Source organism: Silene latifolia, chromosome 6 (assembly GCF_048544455.1).
Source record: "Silene latifolia isolate original U9 population chromosome 6, ASM4854445v1, whole genome shotgun sequence".
NCBI lineage: Eukaryota > Viridiplantae > Streptophyta > Magnoliopsida > Caryophyllales > Caryophyllaceae > Silene > Silene latifolia.
In genome coordinates, this window is record NC_133531.1 from 96,670,742 (window position 1) to 96,678,164 (window position 7,423).

The window sequence follows — 7,423 nt, forward strand, 5'->3', positions numbered from 1 at the left end:
CGGTCCTTAAACCGCCCTAGAGCATAAATAGCTTAACATTCGCCCTCACTACGATACCCTATTGTAATTAAGCAAGCCTTCCCTTCCAATCTTTCGATCCAGGTCGGGGTTAACTAGATTTATTGGTCTCCTGCATGCATTCATTCGACCGGATAACAATTAAGTTGCCTAATACAATTCTGATCTCAAGTCAATTAAAGCATGCTACCACGGCTTCCCTAATCCTAACACACTACAAGATTAGCTAGACATGGAAATAAGGGAAACAAGCATAAAGGAAATAAGAATAATAAACATTAAATTAAAAGGAGAGAAAGGAAGAAAGAATTACTGAATTTAAAAGATCCGAAAATGAAGAACCAAAGTAACAGTATATTCGAACCAGAGTGAAAGGGAACAAAGTAAAGTGTGTGAGAGAGTCTACAATGACATACTGACTTCCTATTTATAAGAAAATAGGATTAGCTAAACCTAATGACGGAATTAAACCTAAAAAGCCAAGCCCGTAGCAAAATCCACTCGATCGAGTGGATTAAAACCACTCGATCGAGCAAACACAGCCAGAAACCGCTTGATCGACCAACTGAATCACTCGATCGAGTAAAGGCATATAAGGAACTGGTCGATCGAATGAATAAACTACTCGATCGACCAGTTATTGAATCCTAAACCACTCGATCGACTAGAAAGGCACTCGATCGAGTGGATCTTGACTTCAGCAGCTACAATTCACGTTAGTTTGACTTTGACTTGTCCTTTTAGCTCCCGAAACAACTTCACGCATCCCAAGACAGCTATATTCCCGCTCCAAATTATCTCTTCCTCCAAATGCATGCAAAACAGACAGTAAATGGCTTGATTTCACTACTTTATGGTCCATTCCTGTAATTAAGACAAAATACACCAAAGTAGCATATTCGAGGAATTTCGTAGCATAAAACCACGATAAAAGCATAGAAATACGTGCATAAAATAGGCTAAAAAGACTATATAAAATGCACGTATCATTTCTCATGGGAGGTGGGGGTGTATGGTGAGGGTTTTGAACATTTTGGCTTTTGTATGAGAGATTTGGGTGGAATTTGGTGTTTTCATTGTAATAATTTGAATAAGGGGTACCACTCTTGTATGCTTGAAAAGCATTCACTTGTTCATTTGTTCCCCTACATTCACTTTGGTCATGTCCCAAAGTTCCACAATTCTCACATATCCCACTTGGGATTGATGAAGATGCCGTCATGGCATTAACATTTTCCTTTGGTGATTTTGAGGCTTCTTCAAGTCTAGCCATCGCTTTTTCGAACTTCAAATTGATGGTATCAATGTGGGCACTAAGTTGAGCACCCAATTGAATAATAGACTCCACTTCATGCTTTCCTCCTCTAGTATCCTTGCGAGGCCTACTATATTGTGAATTATGGACCGCCATTTCCTCAATCTTGTTCCAAATTTGATTATCGTCAACTTCGGTAAACATACCATTTGATCCCATGTTGAGAATGTTTCTTGAGTCTTCATAAAGACCATTCCAAAATTTTTGTACCAAGAACCACTCGCTAAGTCCATGATGAGGACATGAGCGACAAATCCCTTTGAATCGCTCCTAAGCTTCATACAAAGATTCTTCATCTCTTTGCTTAAAGCCCGTAATTTGAGCTCTTAGCATGTTAGTCTTTTCCGGTGGGTAGAACGTTTTGTAGAAAGCTAGAGCCAATTTCTTCCAAGAGTCAATTCCGAGAGTAGCCTTATCAAGGCCTTTCAACCATTGTTTTGCGGTGCCAATTAGAGAAAAAGGAAATATGACCCATCGAATTTGGTCTTGAGTTACACCGGTTTGTGAAATCGCATCACACTAGTCACAAAAAGTCTCCATGTGAGAGTGAGGGTCTTCACTAGGCATTCCCCCAAATTGGCTTCTTTTGACTAATTGGATAAATGCGGATTTTGCAATGAAATTTCCGGTTAAGTGTTGTGGTGTGGGAGTACCATTGGCTAGGTTCTCCTCGGTTGGTACGGAATGTGATGAAAATTTAGGCATTGTGGGTTGATTTTGTGTTGGATTTTGTGTTGGGTTCTCCTCACCTTCTCTTGGAAAAGGGTTGACGAACTCAATAGTGTTTGGTTTAATATCTAGAACCTCACCAATACCTCTCAAAGTTCTTCTAGCAAGTCTTCTATTGTTTGTCAAAGTCCTTTCAATTTCGTGATCAATGGGTAACAAGTTACCTTGTGATCTTCTAGACATGCAAAATATCAAACAACTTAAAAATAATTAGAACAAACCTAGAGGAGTTTTACTTCCCCAAGACAAAGAAAGACACAACTAATAACAATCTAAGAAAATCTAAATCAAGTTAACATTTGTTCCCCGGCAACGGCGCCATTTTTGGTCGATCCCTCTTGAGAGGTTTAGTTTTCGGTACTTGTCGTTAGGAGCACCTAGACCAAAACAATATTTATAACCCCACAAAAAACTCTACTTTAGTAAAGAGGCAAGTAAAGGTCGGATCCCAAGGGACGGGTATTGAAGTGAGATTTTCAATTGTAACTAGCGGTGTCTAGGGGTGTCACAATTTGGGGTTTTGAATAGAAGCTCACTAAACTAAATAGCAATGAAAGTAAACAAGCAAGATGATTAAAAAGGGATGTAAACAATTGATAAAAGGCACTAGGGTGGCATGGGGTCATAGGGGATTCATGGGAATTGATCATACAAACATATTCTCAAATTATAAGCAAGCAATTATTGTTGTGATGGATCGAGTTGGTTTATATCTTACAATCCTAGGAAAGTTTGGGTCCCGGAGCCGAATCGATTAGATTGTACAACACCTACAAGTCGACTTAATCTTTCCTACTCAACTATGTGCATGGTCTAATGAGACTCGAGTTAGTTTATGTCTTACAAGTCTCATTGAAAAGATAGGTGATGGGTAAAAAATACAAGGATTCATAAGCTCGCATTTCATCAAACATAACATGTGCATAAGTTGAGATCACAACAAGCAAGCAAATAAACTATGAAAACATATTAAATTAAGCATGAACCATCCCCCATGTTGGTTTCCCCTAATTACCCATTAACCCTAGCTAAGGAAACTACTCACTCATTATAATGTTGAACATGCTAGCAAGGTTGTAAATCATACCAACAAAGTAAAACATGATGAATAAATGAAGATGATTAAAAATAATTAAAAGGGTATTAAGAGAATTATACCTACTAATGATTCCAATAATAAAGCAAAGAATAATAGAAGTACTTGATGATTGATTGGAAGGTTGTCAATCTCCCAATAATAACCCAAATAATCTTCAATTACCCAAAATGAAAGATGAACAAAAGAGAGATTAAGGAAATGAGATTTGTATTAAGACTTGATTAAAAGTTGATTACAAGATTAAAGAGAGATTATAATGATATAAACTACACTAAACATTGATAAGAAGAACATGATAATCTAATTAGACTAATGGGGTATTTATAGTGAGGATTAGGTACACAAATTAGGGTTTACTAAGGGCTTAAATGACGATTAAGTCCTTGAGGAATCTCTCCTCTCAGAAAAATATGCGAGTCTCCTTTTTGCTAGTCTTTCCCGAGGTATGCGCATCCTTCATAGAACAAGTAGAAGACGGGATAGCTGTCACACAATCCGAACGTCCAGGGCATGGGACGAGCGGATTGTCTTCTTGTTGGACGAGCGGATTCGTGGGGTGGACGGGGGGATTGTGGCGGTTTTGGACGAGCGTCCTTCTGAGGAAGACGCTCGGATTGCTTGTCTTGGACGGGCGGATTGTGGGCAATCCGCTCGGATTCTGAGTCAACTTCCTCCTTTCTTCTTTTCTTCCTTTTTCTTCATACAATCCTTGAGGATTTTGTCGGGGATGCAAGGATCTTTTCTCATCATTGCCCATCTACTACAATATGTACAAAGGCCTTCTAGTCTTGTCTTCTCTTTGATGCTTGGTCATTGGATTCAATCAATTTAGCTCCATTTTGCCATGTAAATGCAAGGTTTGCACTCCTTTCCTACCAAGGGATCAAAACCTCAAAGAATATGCAAAACAAAGAACTAAAGACAATAAATGACCCAAATATGCACTAAAAAGCATGGGAACAAGGATAATTTGGGGACTAAATATGCTCAAATAATGGTCACATCACTAACTTACTCGGAAGTATTGCTGCATATCGAAGATAAAGTTATCGACCGCTTTCGAATCCCTCACCCCATCGTAGGGACGAGGTGGAGGTGCCTTCACCTTATGGCCCCCCAAATATTTTCCGTCATTGGCCACCACTTTCATGAGCATGGCGCAAGTGTTCTCTAACATTTCAACCTTTCGGTGGAGATGATTGATCTCTTCCTCCCAATCATCGGGGATCGCATCACTGATCGCTTGGATGCGGTGTTCATCCCGTCCACCTTTATCTCGAGTTCACAAACCGTCTTCTACAACTCCTCGAGGCTCGCGGCCATCCGCATAACGACGCCCTCTAGTTTGGGAAGCTTGACGTCGATTGATTCCTCTAAGGCATCCATTCGATCCTCCATTGTTTCGCCCATTTTTTTCGATCTCGATAAACAAATGCGGCGTGCAGAAACTCGTCCGAAGAGCGTGCTCTGATACCAAATGTCACGGTCCGGTACTTTAACCGGATCGTGGCGCGCAGCCTTGACCGGATCACGACAAGATGCAAGCGACAAGGATCTTCGTACTAGTGAAGGATCGCTCACTAGCACGATACTCGGGTCTCGGCAACACTCGACAGGATTACAACGAGAGCGTCAAGCACTAGTGTTTTCAAGCACTAGGCATTCGTAATCGGTCTCGGGTGTGTGAGTCAGGATCCTAGTGTCGATCCCACAAACACGGCTTGTTAGAAAAGTGAAGGCAAAAAGTCGTTCACAACAAAGCAACAACAAGCTACACGAAGGCACAAGATAGGAAGCAGATTTTTATTCACTAGTACTCCCTAAAGAAGGAAATTTGATATTTACATCCTGGTAGCAGAAAACATTGAAAGTGTAGAATAGTGATATACCTATTTATGGAAAGAAAAGCTATGCTAACTATGCTAAACTAGGAAAGTATTTACTAAAAATATACAAGGGAAATGAAATTACATATACATGAATAAATCTAAGGGTTCGAAGTGTGTGGATCGTCACACAAAGCTTGCCAATGTTCGAAGGATGTAGCGATCAATTGCCAAATCGAAATCTCGGCCTTTGTTTTTTGTAGTTATTTAGGATCGAGGTTTCGGGAGCCTTTGGTTGGGTGTCCGTGTCCGGGACAACCTGATCATTTGTTGTTGGAATGACCGTTGCGTTGTTCAAGTTTTGGTAGGGGCGCCCCGACCGGGTAAGATGGTCGATCTCTCCTGTTTGTTTGCCCTATCCCGGCACCATACAGACATCCTCTGCGTCGTCTCTTCAGATACCGTTAATTTAAGGATCCCAAGGGTACCTTGAAGGGGTATTCCTCGGTGGATATTTTTTGTAGAGGAAGTTTTTGTGAGGGTAATTTTATTGGGATTGATTATGGTGGGTTACATGCCAGAATAGTCGTGGAAGCAATCCTTTCCGGTGAGGGTAGTTTTGGGCGTTTGGAGGACCATCTCTTGGATGCGGTGTTGGTGTGTTGAAAATAAATCTGTGGTAGGCGTCCTCACGTCGGGTAGTCTTTTCCGAGAGGCAAGCTATGGCTTCCTCAACTTGTTGGAACATGGTTAGCATGGTTGCGGCGCTGAATACGAATATCATGTCCGAGGTATCCTTCTCCAAGGCATTCACCTCGTCATGAATTGGCAAGATGAGGTGTAAACAATCCAAGGTTGGTTCGTCATCAAAGATGGCAAGGATTCCCAAGGGGTTTGTTTTGTTGTTTGGTTTTGTGGGTAGCGGTAAAGGTAGCTCTCCTTTCTCGATCATATCTTGGATGATGTCCTTTAGTTTAAACCAGACTTCTATGTCGTTACCCTTTCCCTGGTGATACTGAAAATAGGCATTGGGATTAGAGATACGGGTTTTCTTAGCCTTGGATGGGTTCGGAGTGGGCCCAATTGGTTGTAGTTTTCCTTGGTCCATGAGTCTTTTTAAGGCACTGGCATAGGTTGACCCCAAGTTTGTGAATACCCTTTGAGGATGCTCAGTTTTTTTTGTGGTTGGTTCGAAGAGATTGACCTCATCAATTTTGTTCGTTTGACCATAGGGGTGATATCCGGTTGATGTAGATTCCTTGATAGCCTCTACCAGTGGTTTTGGCTAGGACACGCTTGCGGAGGTCGTCTTCAATGCGGGTTCCAAGGATTTTTATGTCCTGGAACATTTTGAGGTTTTGATATCTCAGCAGGTTGGCATAAATCGAGCGGTGGTTGTTGACAATTTTTTCCACTAGAGTCGATTCACTCAGCTTACTGACCAATTAAGTGCTTACCCCTCCAACGGGTTAGGAATTCCGTGAACCCTTCTTTATCATTCTGAGTCAGGACCTCAAGAGTTCGGGTACTGGCTTGGATTTCGAAATTTTCGACGTATTGTTTATCAAATTCAACGGCGACTTCGTCCCAAGTAGTAAGGTTCTTGGGTTCGAGGGAATAGTACCACTGGCGGGGAATCGGTTCCAGAGATGAAGGAAAGATCCGGGTGAAGAGTTCATGTTTGACCCCCTTGATGGACGTGTAATCCTTGAAGGCCCGAATGCGGTTGAGTGGGTCTTCCACTCCGTTAAAATTGGGTACACCAGTCAAGGTAAAGTTGTCGGGTAGTTGATCTCCAAAGGGTTCGAATCTTCGATTTTTCTCGAGTTGGATGTTGTTACCACGGGATAGGATTTGTTCTTCCAAAAGCTTGAGCCTTTTCTCAGTTTCAGTCAAAGGCGGAGTATTGTGTTTTCCGGTTTCCTTGTTTTCCAGGGTGTCGATATGGGTCTCGACACGGTCCAGGGTGACCTTAAAAGCGGTGAGAAGGCTGGCTAGCTGAGCAGTTGTAACATCTCTGTTGTCATTGGATGAAGCTGAAGACGGGGCCGTGGATCTGAGGCAGAAAACTGACTCACATTATATCTCAATCTGACACGGTTTAAATGACTAAACACAGACAAGACAGGGACGGAAAGATAGATCAGACTCGACTTGACGAGGGCGACCGTGTGAGGTGCATAAGTGCTGACTCGATTTGTAACGTGACTGTGTTGACCGAACATTGACTTGCATCCAACGTAATGGCATGACGCCATTGAACGAGTCTTGAGGTGCGAGGACTCATGTGGACATAGCCACCTACACGCCAGGCCAATCTGTGGACGTATAGCGGTCTTTTGAAAGCCACGCTCGGCGGCATAAAAAATGCTTTCGTCCGGATCATTTTAGATCGGTCGGTTTCATCTCGGCAAGAGTCTCGAAATTATGCAAGAG

At 42.0% G+C, this 7,423-nt stretch overlaps 1 non-coding gene across 1 annotated transcript; it reads left to right on the top strand.

Annotated features, from left to right (window-relative positions):
• Positions 1-1,559: 1,559 nt before the first annotated feature.
• LOC141589230 (small nucleolar RNA R71) lies at positions 1,560-1,666 on the top strand. Its single transcript, XR_012520179.1, has one exon. It is a non-coding gene; the product is annotated as a small nucleolar RNA R71 (small nucleolar RNA).
• The last annotated feature ends 5,757 nt before the right edge of the window (positions 1,667-7,423 follow it).